The sequence below is a fragment of the Nicotiana tabacum genome, chromosome 12 (genome assembly GCF_000715075.1).
Source record: "Nicotiana tabacum cultivar K326 chromosome 12, ASM71507v2, whole genome shotgun sequence".
Lineage (NCBI taxonomy): Eukaryota > Viridiplantae > Streptophyta > Magnoliopsida > Solanales > Solanaceae > Nicotiana > Nicotiana tabacum.
Genome location: NC_134091.1, coordinates 25832946 through 25849161, shown reverse-complemented (window position 1 = coordinate 25849161; position 16216 = coordinate 25832946).

Genomic DNA, 16216 nt, shown 5'->3' with positions numbered 1-16216 from the left:
ACACAAGTCATAAATGATATAACGAAGATATTCAAATTTTCAAAATCGGATTTCGACCCCGATATCAAAAAGTCAACCCCCAGTCAAACTTCTCAAAAATTTATCTTTGGCCATTTCAAGCCAAATTCCTCTACAAACCTTAAATTCATAGTCCGGACACCCTTCTAAGTCCTAAATCATCCAACTGAGCTATCGGAACCGACGAAACTCCATTCTGGAGTCATCTTTATACAGTTCCGACTACGGTCAAAACTCTAAGACTTAAGCTTCCGTTTTAGGGACTAAGTGTCTCAAATCACTCCGAATCATCCATAAATCAAACCCGATCACACCCGCGGGTTATAATACATATTGCGAGGCTGCTCGAGACCTTATGTCACTGAACGGGGCATTAATTCTGAAAACGACAAGTCGGGTCGTTACATATATACATTACCCTAATCTCATAAGTTACAGTATTCTCCCTTATAGGGACTTTATATACAATTGAGTATTGTCTTCTTCCAGTCAAGAGAGTAGATGATCTATATATATACAGTATTAAAGTATTTTCACCACCATCGAGCTATAATTGGTGGGCAGGCCCCTATTGGGCAACCTCATATCAGATGGTAAGTTATATACAGAGCCTACTGTGGCCGAGCGCCTATGAGCGAGCCTAGGATAGCCGAGATACAGAGCCTAGTATGGCCGAGCATCTATGAGTGAGCCTACTACGGCCGAGCAGTTATACGTACCAAGTCTTATAGGGCCGGAAATTTATTTTACTTAATATATTGAAGGTGTTGAGTTAGTGTCAGCATATAAGTATATCTCCAGATCATCTTTGACTCCCAGTTACTTTCAGTTATTATATTATCAGTTCCGTTTCAGCTTTTAGTTATGTTATTGCCTTACATACTCGATACAGTATTTCGTACTGACGTCCCTTTTATGAGGACGCTGCATTTCATGCGTGCAGGTTCAGATAGACAGACTGTTAGACCTCCTCAGTAGGTATTTCCCGAGTTCAACCTGATTGGTAAGCTCCACGTCCTTCGGAGTTGTCGGGTCTAAGGTTTCGTGTATATCTTCTGTATGTATGTATATATGTTATGGGTAGGTCGAGTCCCTGTTCCGATCACAATACATCCATCAGTAGAGGCTTGTAGACATATCCTGTCAGTTAATGCAGTATGTTGGGCTTGTAGGCCTGGTATGTATATTTTGTTGGTTTGTCAGTTGTAGTAGTTATGACGGCCTTGTCGGCCCAACTTTATATTGATGTTTAGTCAGCGCTAGTTTCCGTTCAGTTTTATATTTTGCTTCGCAAATTGTCTTACAATGTGGCCCCTGTCCAAATTATGACATTAAAAGTTCTGAATCCCTTAGTCGCAAGTTGGTACGCTATGTTAGGTGAGGCACTGGGTGCCGGTCCCGCCACCCCAGGTTCGGGGCGTGACAGTTACCTATTTTTTTCTCTCATCTTGCCCTTCCTTGTTATAAAATAATCATATTTTATCTCTTACCCTATTTTTTTATATAATAATTCTACTCTGTTTCCTATTATTTTTCAGTAATGTTTCAAGTTTATTCTTCATACTAGTAAATTTATCCGCGCTTCGCGCGGTTATAAGAAACAGTAGTGAATTCACAAAATGGCCGTGTAAATTTAGTGAGATAGGAAAAACAAAATTCAAATTAAAAAGTTAAACTAAATCTTCTATATATGAATTTAAAATTAATTCTGTAAATTTGATTAAATATTTTCGATAATATCCATGGGTGTAATTTCAATACTTCAAGCACCATACATGTTACAAGTCAAATGAGCAAATCTTGTTGATAAGCATTCCTTAATTAATTGTGGATATGAAAATAAGTTTCAGGTGAATTTATTGTTTTTTGAAAATAATAATGTCTTTATCTAACATATTAATTTATTTTCTAAAATATTTTCCAATGTTTCTCATATTTTGAAAAATAACAAAGAAGATATGTGAAATAAAAAAGAAAAAAGAAAAAGAAAATACAAAACAAATAAATTTGCACCTTTGTCATTTCTCTTTTCTTCACCTTGTTTTTAAGCAAAAGCCATTTATGGAAGAAGATGATGTTTTGGTATAATAAAACCATCTTGCAGTTGACAAATTAATTGTTAATATCAAATCATTATTCACATCAATATATACATACTACAACAAAAACCAATACATAGACGTTTTATTACACCATATAGTACTCCTTTTATCTTTTTCCTTTTTTCTTTGGTTTTCTTTAGTTCTTTTTTTAGTCTTTCTTCTGTTCCTTGAAAGTACTAAAAATTGTAACTTACACGCACTCCTATTGTGGTATCAAATGATTCTTTTCTGTTCATGTAATATTTGTATGAGCAGTTTAAGCTCAAATAGTAATAGAAAAAACTTGCTCAACATGAAATTTCAGTGCACTTATAAATTTAAAAATTATTTACAAGTAATAAATTAAATTATAAAAAGTGAATACTTCTTTGCAAAGAAAGAACAAACTTTGTTGACCCTCAACACATATTACTCGTGTACTTGGTCCTTAATCGGAAACTTCTTCTGATGCCTCCGGCTTAGTTCCGATCCCAGTTTCTTCATTTTTCTCGTTATTTACTCATCTACCTTCATTCTTCGCCAGATCGGACTTCGACTCTTCATTTTTAATCTCTTGAAAACTCTGATCCTTGGGTAGTTGCTTCTTCAATTGTAAGTACCTAAACAAAATCAAACTAATGGTTGTCTCTCACTTCATCTTTCCAAACTCCTCTGCGCCGTCTACCTCCTGCTTCATGATATCTCATGTACCTCCATTCATAATTCATCCAACTTTAAAAAACATAATTATTTTCCACGTTATCAAACCATTTCGGGAAAAAAAAAATTCCTTCAAGTTTACAACTACGTCTCTAGTTAGGTGAAAACCTTTATATAGATGTGAGAGATCTCATAGTAAGTTTTATTTTTCCAAAGAGTTTTAGTAACAGAAAAACCATGTTATTGAATCATTACGATGTAACGGAAATATCATATTAATTAAATTATTATGAAGTATTAATTGATTTTGAAGATTGGGAAGAGCGGATAAATTTTATGGGAAGGAAAAGAGCAAAAAGAGAAGGAAGTTGAGGTGAACGATAAATACAAATCCTGATGGAAGAAAAGAAAGGGAGGGAGGGATTTGAGGAAAAAGAATAAATGGAGTAATAATAAGGATAAAGAAAACGGAAGAAAGAGAGATGAAATGGACTTTGATGAAAAGAAATAAATGGAGTAATAGTGAGGATAAAGAAAACGGAAGAAAGAGAGATGAAATGGACTTTGATGAAAAGAAATAAATGGAATAATAATGAGTAAAACGATTTCTTTTTGCATTTGTTTGCAGAAATTAAGGAAAAAAGTTCAAAATTCTAAGAAAAAGGATGAAATGCCATACTTGTTAGAATGACAATCACCTCTTTCATTCCCAACTTTATACTTATATATAGATTGTTGGTACATAATATCATGAGACAACGACAAACGATATTTTTTATCCAAACGTTATATCCAACACTACAATATAATATATTATGAAACGACATGTAACATCAATTCAAACAAGTCGTAATCTACATTTTCTGAAATCCAAAATTAGCTCAAAATCCTAGCTTTACCTTTCTTCAAATAGTACTTGTCACATAAATTATATAGAAAACAAACAGCACAAAGATGAAAATTTAGTAGACGTACTATCCAGTTGGGTACAGCAGGATAATTACTTGTGACTTGTGACATGTGAGGGAAAAGTCAGCCCAGTGGTCCTCTTGTCTCATTAGATTAATGACACTTTAGAATGATAATATGCATTCCGATATTTGTCTCAGTGCTTGTCCAATTGAGTCATAAAAAGTTCAACCTCATGGCTTACTAACAAATTCCAATCAAGAAGGGATACCCAATTAATCATAAATTCTCATTATGGGTCGACCCGGGAATACCACATACTTGGGTTTTCATATCCTTGGGAGCCTTAAGCCGTCGACCTAAAATAGGTAATCAGATGGCAGAATCTCTCAAATATTTCGATCAAGAATGAACACAACCTTCATATTTTACTTCTCAAGCGGCTCCTCATCTACAGATTTTCCATATGCCACAAGCCTTGTGATGGTAAAGAGGAACGAAACACGTTCATTATTAGGAAGTTGAACTCTAAGTCAGTGACGTATAATTAATTACATCTTTTGTCTCCACAAATCACCTGAGATAAATAAAAGAATCTTGTTTGCCATGTACTCTTTGATCTCAAGATTATATATTAAACTAGTTAACTTACCCGCGCTCCCATGGTTCTAATATTATCATCAAATTCTAACTTTAAAGACTTTAATAAATGCCAAGTCGCCTTAAATATGATGTTTCGAATTACCAAGTATAACTGAGGTGAAACATAAACTCTATCTTTTCTCCTTCTTGTCCTCCTGCGCTGTTGTTGTCCGTCATTTCTTCTCCTTATCTTGTTGCACTCACATTCCTTTCATTTGTATCTAGAATTATATAATTCAAAATTTAATTTAGCAATAGTTTATTTCTTATTTTTATAATATTATGTAATAAGCTCATACTCAAATTATGAATTCAACCTGTAATAAAATGAGTTTATTCGGATCAAAAATTGTGTGGGCGCAATTCATTCATTTACATTGGTACTACTGAATTCTCGAACTCCTAAATCAAACAAAACTATAATTTAAATTTGCTTCAAATTCAAGTCAACTCTAAGATCAACCATAATATTCCTAAATCAAATTAGAATTTTTTAAAAATAATGAAACCACGTTTTGTCAAGTACATTTCTTTAATAATAAAATCACATATTTATAAAACTACTAAGGAACAATTTTTTTTTTATCTATCCTTAATGTAATTATCTTCAGATTTTGACAACCATGAATTAATTAGATCAAAGTGTTTATCAGCTCAAATAATTAGGTGTCAAGGACTTTATGTGATTTCAGCCTCCTTCAATTTCACAAAATACAAGTCTATTCGGCGGGAGATTAAGCTAATCCAGATTTAAACCAAAATTAAAACAATAATGGGACGACCCACTATTCTGTTAAAAATTGGTACCACAGGAAGAACCAGAAGATAGAGAAATGGGGGAATTACATCAACTTAGTTTAGAGTCATTTTGTAACTCTGTGCAATAGAAATTTAAGAGAACACACACACTCTGTGCAATATATATGTGTGTGTGTGTGTGTGTTCTGGCTTTGTTTAAAACATATCAAGTAGAAAACACAAAAATAAAGAGCAATTATATCACGATTATTGAAGAAGAACAACAGAACTTAAAAGACTAAAATTGCGTATAATAATGTTTTCTGCATATCAGAAAACAATAGCTCAGTATGCGAAAGAAGAAAAAAAAAGATAAAAATAGTTAACAATTGCATATATAGATTACTTTACCATAAAATTTATAAAAACTTCACAAATCATAGTTGTCGTTATCATGTATCTCTAATATTCAATTATTCAGTTGCAAAATTAGAATACAAAACTCTTTCATAGTTAATAAAAAAAATTTAAAGAAGAATACAAATAACCGGATTATACCGATAATTCCGTTATGGTTTGGTAGGGCTCAACCTTGTGCTTGCATATCTAGTACCGACTTTGAAGCTACTTATTTCATTATCAGAAAATAATCTTAATCTTGTTCAAAAAGCATATACAAACCTGTATATAGAATATGCAGCTCAAATACATGGCATGAGGCTTTTAAGAGGAGAAAAAAGATGAGAGTGAACGGAAAGTATTAATTCTCCACTATCACACTGTGATGACCCAAAAGGTCATCTTATATTTTTGAACTCGATACTGCGCTATTAAGCCTTAAAAATCTCATTTTTACTCTCCTCAATTTGCGTACGCAGTCTGGGCGTATTTCCGGAAAACTTTTATGTTGAAAATTGATGAAAATAAATTTTTTTGCCTTAAAAGTTGATTTTAGTTGATTTCGGTCAATATTTTTGGTAAATGGGCCTGGATCCATATTTTGATAGTCCCGATAGATCCGTATCGAATTATGGGACCTGGGCGTATGCCCGGAATCGAATTCGGAGGTCCCTAACTTGAGTTATAAATTTTTGATGAAAATTAAATGTCTGAAAATTAATTGTTTTAAGAATTGGTTGATGTTTGGCCTTGTTGATACCGGGTTCGTATTTTAGTTCTGAATCCCGGTATAAGTCCAATATAATATTTATGACTTATCTGTGAAATTTGGTGAGAAACGGAGTTGGTTTGACGTGATTTGGACGTCCGGTAGTGAAGATAGAAATTTTAAAGTGTTCTTGAGAATTTTATTTGATTTGGTATTAAATCCGTAGTTCTAGGTATTATTTTGGCGATTTGATCGCGCGAGCAAGATCTCGCGAACGCGAAGGCTTGGCAGCTCTGTTCTTCGCGAACGCGACAGTGGCCTCGCGAACGCGATGCACACTATCGCCCAGTGCATAAAAGAGAATCAAATCAGGACTTAAGCCATTTCTTAAACATTTTCAAGAACCAAACGGTTAGAGGCGATTTTCAAGAGTCATTTTCTTCTCCAAAGTGTTGGTAAGTGATTCTAAACTATTTTCTTTCAATTACCCATTTCATTTCATAAATTTTCAACCTAAAATCTAGAGTTTTCATGGTAGAATTAGGGGTTTGGGTAGAAACTAGGGATTTCGGAAATTTGGGGATTTAGACCTCAATTTGAGGTCGGATTCCAAAACCAATTATATAACCGGGCTCGGGGGTGAATTAATAAATGGATTTTGGTCCGAACCTCGGGTTTTGACCAAGCGAGCTCGGGGTCGATTTTCGACTTTTTTTGGAGGAAAATTTGGGAAATTTAATTTATGCAATATAATTGATTCCTTTAGCAATATTTGATATTATTGAGTCATTTTTGAATAGATACGAGAGATTTGGAGGTGAATTCTAGAGAAAAAGCTGTGATTGAGAATTAAGTGGCCTTCGGAGCAAGGTAAGTGTTGTATCTAACTTTGACTTGAGGGAATTAGGAACCTCAGACTATTTGTTATGTGAAATTCATGTGAGCGGCGTATATGTGAGGTGACGAGTACTTATGCGCCGCCAATTTATCTGTTTTCCATGTTTCTCTCATTTTTCTTATATTGTCTCTTTCCTATGCCTAATTACTACGTGTTTATACTAGTGTTGTTAAATTGATCGTTCTTATCTTGTTTACGGATTTTCTGGTGATAATCGAGCATTTATTTCAAAGTTGAGATTGATATTGTGGAACCAAATGTTGAAGTAAGGCTTGTACTTGTTATTCTATCTCCTTGTTATTATTTATGCATTGCATTATGATAAGGAAGAGTGTTAATACACAAAGGGTAATATCGTGCCATATTGTGAGTGTTAATGCACGAAGGGTGATGTCGTGCCATATTGTCAGTGTTAATGCATGAAGGGTGATGCCGTGCCATATTATGAGTGTAAAAGCACGAAGGGTGATGCCGTGCCATATTGTGAGTGTTAATGCACGAAGGGTGATGTCGTGCCATGATTTGAGAGTAAATACATGAAGGGTGATGCCGTGTTGTTTCTATTATTTTTATGGTGAGATTGAGAGTAAAAGCACGAAGGGTGATGCCGTGCATTTTTCGTTTATTGTATTCACTGTTCTTGTTGATTCATAGTATATTGACTGTTCCAGTTATCATTCTGCTGTAGTTCTTTAACTCGTATTCCTCTCAACATATTTTCCCCCTCCCGATATTACTTGCCTAACTCTTCATTGCTGTTATTTGTATATACACTGTTAACTTGTACATGTTGATTTGTAGGTGTCTTGTCTTAGCCTCGTCACTACTTCATCGAGGTTAGGCTCGACATTTACCAGTACATGGGGTCGGTTGTATTGATACTGCACTCTGCACTTTCTGTGCAGATTTTGGTACCGGCTCGGGTTGATCGAGATTTTAGCTATTGGACCCGCTAACTGGAGACTCAAGGTAGATCTGTCGGCGTTCACAGACCTTGAAGTCCCTGTCTATCTTTTCTGTTTTACTGTTTCTTTCATCCAAATAGTTGTATTTCTTTCAGACTATTACTTCTAGTGAATTCTAGAATACTCGTGAATTGTGACTTCATATCCGGGTAGTAGTAATTGATGCAGTTTCTATATTATTTCACACTCGCTATATTCATCTTAACTTATTTGTTGTTATTTACTGAATGAAATAAGGATTGGTTTAATGATTCTCTAACATTGTCTTGCCTAGCAAGAGAAATATTAGGCGCCATCACGATCCCGACAGTAAAAATTTTGGGTCGTGGCAAGTTGGTATCAGAGTACTAGGTTGCCTAGGTCTCACGATTCACGAGCAAGCTTAGTAGAGTCTGGAGGATCGGTACGGAGATGTCTGTGCTTATCTTCCAGAGGCTATGAAGTTTAGGAATAAATTTCACTTCTATTTTTCTCTATCGTGCGATTTTGTTTTCTCAATACTGATTGAACTCTTATTCTCTCGCAGATGGCGAGAACACATATCGCTTCCTCAGCTGAGCAGCAGCCAGAGCTTCTAGTGGTAGTTCCTACACAGGGCAGAGGCCGAGGCCGTGCTGGAGGCCGAGGTATGGGCAGGGCTCAGTCTAGAGCCCGAGTAGCACCCCCAGCAGTGGAGCCTCAGATAGATCTTGACGAGGAGGTTCCAGCCCAGACTGTTCTTGCCGGACCAGCTCAGGTTCCGGAGGGGTTCATTGCCACCCCAGTACTTCAGGACGCTTTGGTCCGTTTAGTGGGCCTTATGGAGAGTGTGGCCTAGACGGGCGCATTTCCTATGGCACCAGCAGTCTCTCAGGCTGGAGGAGGAGCCCAGACTGCCACTACTCCCGCTCCGGAGCAGATAGCTCCCCAGTATCATGTTCCAGCAGCTCATCCAGTCGGAGTAGTTCAGCCGGTTGTTGCACCACAGACCGGTGCTGGGTCAGCTATGTCTTCTGAGGCTTTATGGAGGTTGGACAGGTTTACCAAGCTCTTCCCAGTTCACTTCAGTGATGCTACTTCAGAGGATCCTTAGGAGTATCTTGACAGCTGTCACGAGGTTCTACGGAACATGGATATAGTGGAGAGCAATGGGGTCGATTTTGCTGCATTTCAGATGACTGGTTCCGCCAAGAAATAGTTGAAAGATTATTTGTTGACCAGACCAGCGGGTTCGCCTTCTCTTACATGAGACCAGTTCTCTCAGCTCTTCCGAGAGAAGTTTCTGCTTATCACATTGAGAGAGGAGCGTCGCCGTCAGTCAGAGCGTCTCCAGCAGGGCAGTATGACTGTTACTCAGTATGAGACCCGTTTTGTGGATTTGGCCCGTCATGCTATTCTTCTGCTTCCTACCGAGAGAGAGAGGGTGAGGAGGTTTAATGATCGACTTGCTCAGCCTATCAGATTGCAGATAGCTAAGGAGACTGGGAGTGAGATTTCTTTTCAGGCGGCTGCCAATGTTGCTAGGCGAGTCGAGATGGTTTCAGGGGAGTGGTCGGGGGTCTGATAAGAGGCCTAGTCACTACGGTGGATTCAATGGAGCCCCATCTGGAGGCCGGGGTACTTATGGCAGAGGCTATCCTCCCAGGCCATTTCATTCAGCACTCGAGGCATCCCACGGTGCCTCAGGTGGTCGTGGCCCTCAAATGCATTATTCCGACCAGCTAGACTATAGTGCACCACTAGCCCTTATTAGTGCACCTCTGCTCCAGAGTTTTTAGGGTGGTTACTCAGGTCGACAGGGTCAGTTTCATGGCCAGTAGTCACAGTAGCCGAGGTCTTGTTATACTTGTTGTAATCTGAGGCACATTCCTAGATTTTGCCCTCGGACATTGGGTTCCGGCACCAGTTGCTGCACCACCTGCTCGGCTAGCCAGAGGCAGGGGTCAGGCAGCTAGAGTTAGAGGCCAGACTGTTAGAGGTGGAGGTCAAGCCGTTAGAGGTGGAGACCAGCCAGTTAGAGGCCATCCCAGGGACGTAGTTTAGAGTGGTGGGGCCCAGCCCCGGTGTTATGCTTTCCCAGCCAGGCCCGAGGCTGAATCATCTGACGCTTTTATCACAGGTATTGTTACAGTTTGTAGTAGAGATGCTTCAGTTCTGTTTGATCCGAGGTCTAGTTACTCCTATGTGTCATCCTATTTTGCTTCATATTTGGTTGTGCCCCGTGATTCTTTGAGTGCTCCTGTGTATATGTCCACACAGGTGGGAGATGCTATTGTTGTAGATCGTGTTTATTGTTCGTGTGTGATCATCATTGGGAGTCTTGAGACTCGTGTAGACCTTCTACTTCTCGATATGGTTGATTTTGATGTCATACTGGGTATGGATTGGTTGTCACCTTATCATGCTATATTAGATTGTCACGCCAAGATGGTGACCTTATCCTTGCAGGGATTGCTTCGATTAGAGTGGAGAGGGAATCTTAGTCATTCTACCAGCAGGGTTATCTCTTATGTGAAGGCTCGACATATGGTCAAGAAGGGATGTTTAGCTTACTTGGCTTATGTCCGCGATTCTAGTGCGAAGGATCCTTCCATGGATTCAATGCCGGTTGTTCGTGAGTTTCAAGAGGTATTTCCTGCATACCTACCGGGGATGCCACCCGATAGGAATATTGATTTATGCATTAATTTATGTTGCACCCTATATTTTCGTACGTGGAAGTACGCCATAAGTAAATTGATATAAGCTCGGAAATGAGATGTTACATTCTGTATTTTCGTACGTTAAAATTTCGTCGTAAGCTAATTGACGTAAGTTCGGGAATGAGATTATTTTGAGATTATAAGGATTATTCTATTTCAAACAAGTGATGAGTAAATTCGTGAAGGTGAGAGGGTAAGCAAATCAAAGAATATGAATTTTCGTCAAAGTTTGACGTATTGGGATAAAATACAGTCCGAGCTAAAATACCCGATATTTATGGACTAGTGCCATACAAGGTACCACATGACTTTCACGGGCTCATAATATGACTGATTACGAAATACCAATGAAATAAGTAAGACAAGAGCAAGAAACGACCATTATGGGCCCCAACAGTACCAACATAAAGCCTAAACATGATATCTAGCATGAGTGACAACTCAATTACTTTATCACATGATGAAAACACGGATATCAACAAGATAGAACCACTATACAGTGCTATGGAATCGACTAGTTCACAATTCTTACGGTGCACGCCTGCACGCCTGTTACTTGGCATGTGCGTTACCTCAATACCAATTACGTAACATATAATTCGGGGTTTCAAACCCTCAGAACCAAGTTTAGAAGTGTTACTTATCTCAATCCGAGCAAATCTCTACTCCAATATGCCTTTGCCTCGCAAATCGGCCTCCAAATGACCCGAATATAGCCACAAAAGTACAATACAATCAATACGGGCTAAAGCAATCAATTCTACAAGAAACAACTAAGTTATAACTCAAAATCCAAAATTGGTTCAAAATCGCCCCCGAGCCCACGTCTCGGAATCCAACAAAACTCACAAAATTCGAAAGCCCATCCACTTACGAGTCTAGTCATACCAAATTCATCAAAATCTAACACTAATTGGTCATTCAAATCCCCAAAATTAACTCTCCAAATCCCTAGCCTCAAACTCCCAAATTACACCTCAAAAACACCCAAATTAGGTGGGAAAATCAATAGGGATACAAGATTATTGATAGAAAACAAGCATAAGGGACTTACCTCAAGAATCCCCTCGAAAACCCTCTCAAACATCGCCTTAGTCCGAGCTCAAAATGTTTGAAAATGAAGAAAATTATAAACCCTTATGTTTATATGTTCTACCTAGTCACAGCGCACATGCGGTCCCACTTTTTCGATGAAAACTCCGCACCTACGGAAGTCACTTAACTCACCTGGGCTCGCACCTGCGGAGGCGCTTATGCGGCCCATGATCTGCTTCTGCGGAAACAACCTACACCTCTCAACTCCTTCACACTCCGCTTTTACGCCCTCTGCGGCTCCCTTCCTGCTTCTACGGGCTCACATCTGCGGTTCCCAATCCGCATTTGCGATTACACCAGTAGTTGCAAATCTTCAGCAATTCTTCAACTTCAAACCTTGGTCCGTTAACCACCCAAAATTAACTCTAGGCCCCCGAGACCTCAACCAAACATACCAACACGTCTTAAAACATCATACCAACTTAGTCGAACCATCAAATCCCCTCAAGCAATATCAAAAACACAAATCGCACATAGATTCAAGCCTAATGAACTTTTAAATTTTCAAATTCTACAAACGACGTCGAAACCTATCAAATCACATATGATTGACCTCAAATTTTGCACACAAGTCACAAATGACACCACGGACCTACTCTGGTAGAGTAAATCTGAAGGTGGTGCTCGGACACTGGTGTTATCTTTTGGCTTGCGCACCATCCTTCTTTTTGTTTTCTATTTCTTCGAGCTCGGGGAACTCGGAGCCCTCTTTATTTTCTTTTCTCTAGCCTGTCTCAGAGCAGGAGACTCGGTAGGTAAGTCCTCACTGCCGGCCGGAGGCCTCGGTTTGCCATCCTTGGATAAACCTGCAAAAAGAAGTAAAGGGAGTAAGGACTTAATGATAAAAAGAAAAATGGAATCCAAATATTTCCTACTTAGGAAAAGAGTCTCACCATGGGAACGGGCCTCCCAACGGCCCTTCAAGATCTTGCGCCATGAGCGCTCGGAGTAGGGCATCCGTGATATGATATCCTTAACCCACTCCTTGAGTCGAGGGACAGCATTCGGGACCCGAGCGATGGCTGCACCGCCACAAAACACCGATAAGGAAGAAGGAAATAAGTATAAAATCAACTTTCAAAAATAAAATTGTACTTACGTGATGTATTCCACTTCTCGTGGAATGGCATGCACTCAGTTGGGATCACGTTCGAAGTCCTCACTCAGACAAAACGGCCTTGCCAGCCCCGATTTTGGTTATCATCAATACTCGAGAGCGGGGCTTTGTTGGCCAGGCACACGAGCTTTATCAGTCGCCCCCGGAAGATTCGGGGACTGTACAAGCATTGAAGATGGTCGATGGTGAACGAGCATCCATCGATTCTGCTCATGAAGAATCGGAGGAGGATCACAATCCTCCAGAGCGAAGGATGAATCTGATCGAGGAACACCTCATACCTCTTACAGAAATCAACGATAACCGGTTCCATCGGGCCAAAATGTAAAAGGATAAGTTTAAACACTTTGGTATCCCTTGACATGGGTGGTGGTGGCTTCTTCGGGATCAGGGATCACTATGACCTTATCGGCCCAGTTGCAGTCTTTTTGGACCGTAGGGAGGACTTCTTCAGTGATCGAGCATATGTATCTCGAGACCTCCTCACACCGGCCTTGTACAGAGGAATGTTTTTCAACCTTGAAATCGGCATTGACCGAGCATCTTCCGTGGATGAACATTTTCAAAGGGGGTTCCGGTACTGGTTCATCGATGGCAGTATGCGAAACAGTCTCCTCGGCCTAAGTAGTGGGCCGTGAAGTAGAAGGGGTTTCTTTCTGGGGAACAGTTTTGGAAGTCATTGCCATTTCTTTAAAAGATGGCGCAAAAATAGAGAAAGAAAGAAGGTTGAAGGATTGTACTTGTTGGTTTGAGATAAAGATAAACAAGAGTTCTCGCAAAGGATCTAAGATAACTGGAGTAAAAATGCTATAAAGTACTGAACTTTTAAGAGTACGAGGGTAGAAGGTTTGGATGAAAAGTTAAAATGAGCAAAGGAAGAGGTATTTATAGTATTTTAGCGACGGTTCGCATCCAGGAATGGCCGACCAGCGGCTGACATGCATTTAATGCCATCAGGACTTGACTGACAAGGCATTTCAGTTGTTTTGTCATTTTCGTCATGGTGTATCGAAGTGAGAATCGGAAGCACACATCGTTTCTCGTCGTCTACTCTCCGAAAAACGAGTGGACTAACTGTATACGGTCAAAATCGAGCTCGTGGTGGATCCTAGCCTCCGACGTGGTAAGCCAGGCTCGAGACATGACAATGAAGGACTAGAGATCGACCCCAAGTCCCACCAGGCTAGAACCCGGAGATAGGATGCCTGCCTTCGAGAATATCGAGGCCATGATCCTGGAACCGGTCCTAGCCTCAAATGACTCAGAAAAAACATTGTCAACATAGCCAACAGAAGACCAAAATATCCGTGACCGGCTGGATATTACGGCGGGAATCTCGGCACGTACCGATAAAGAACTGACAATCAGTAAATCAAAAGATTTTTTACCTTTTATAGAGTTGTACGTGAAGTAGGACTCCTCTACTATATAAAGGGAGTCTGATAATTCATAAAGCACATTGTAACACGCATTCCAAGAAAATATATCATTATTCTTTTTGTTATTAGTTCTTCTACTTTCGTTCATCACTGCTTGTTGTTACGAGCCCAGATCGAGCGCAAATATTTCACTAAGGCTTAAATCGTCTTCCTCGTGTGGTTTGAGCTTACTTTATTCCTATTTATTTAATTTTTCTTTATTTACTGCTTTGTGTCAAATAAATTCGCGTATCCTCAAAACTACTTATAAATTTAATTATTATCCTATTTTGAGGGTAAACAATAGTTTGTCTTAAATTCATGTTCTCAAAGCACTATTAATTTATTAAAGAAAGTTGAGAGATGCATTGATATACTTATTGAATTCTTGCGATATGACTCAAACTCAAAGGTTCCACTTGATAGGGTGGTGAAATACAAAAAGCTAAAAGATGCATTGATATACTTATTGAACTGACGCGACAAACATGACTCGAACTCACAGCTTCCACTTGACAGGATAGTGAACGGTTGTTAAACTAGCTATACCAAGCAAAGCACTCTCTCAATCTTTTATTTATTTCAAAGATCAATAGATCGAATCTCATTTAACCTCAACAATCCCATTCCTCTTATCCTCAATAGTGCCTCTTTGAATCCCCACTAGCCTCGAGTTCAATTGTTGGCTTATCATTTCTGAACTTATCTTATATTCAATCCTGCACATATACATTTCCAAATTATTAATTCATCAATTGAAAAGAAAGAAAAGCAACAGTTAATGCTTGTTGTGTTACCGAACACCAATTGTTGTTATTGACATTGTTTACCCGAAAAAAGGGATAGAGTTGAATTTATGCGCGGTTCCAAAGATACGTGATACAACTTAATACAGAATGCTAGGATAAATAAAAGTATGAATATAGATTGGAGAAAAATGTAATCTAGGCCAATCAATTATGAACAGTGAAATTTAGGATTTAACAAAAATAGAATCAATCTAAGAAACTAGAAAGATTACTCTTTCTTGTAGAGGGGATAATACAATTTGTGATAGTGTAAGTCCTGCCATAGGTCCCTTACAAAAATGATAAATAAGTCCTTTTATAGTGAAAGGGGTTTGGCTCCAAGCATAATAAAATAAACATTCAGTGGGAAACCCATGATAAATCAGCTTTTCCATAATTTCTACCAAGATTCCCTCTAGTGGGATTACAACGGCTTTTGTCTGCGAGCCCGATCTTGCTTAGAACCCTTGATTTTGGTTCGAGCTTGATTTCGGCTCAAACTTGTGATCTTGACTCGAGCTCGATCCCGGTTCGAGCCCTCGAACGGATTCCTGGTCGATGTAGGTTGGTTTTTTGATTATCTGCACGATAGATCTACCCGCGCCATGGTTCGATTCTTGTTCGAGTTTGATTATGATATCGATCTCAACACGGACCGGCCTTCCCAGGCTCTAGATTAGTTCGTGCCCTCCCCCTTCGGGATCTTACTCCGATATATCACCCTTCGAACTGTACCGGACATGCCAAATCCATTTCAACCGTATACAGATAGTCCCCTCGTTTCTCAGAAATAAATACGGCGAGAAGCAATATGATTTTCAACAGATCGATCGGATTATATTCTGTTGATTCCATCAGGTTCGATCATGATGCATATGATAGCTGTCCTGTCGGTTTAGTCTCCCAAGGCATTTAATGCATATCAGGTGGTGGTCGGCCACTGCTGATAATGAACCGCCGTCTCTTTGAACCTATAAATCACTCTCACCTTTATCTTTTACCAATTTTACATCTTCAATCTTCTAAAATTTCTCAATCTCTTCTTACAAAAAAAGCTGTGATTTCTTTCCGAAAGGATCCCTCAATTCTACCAAATCT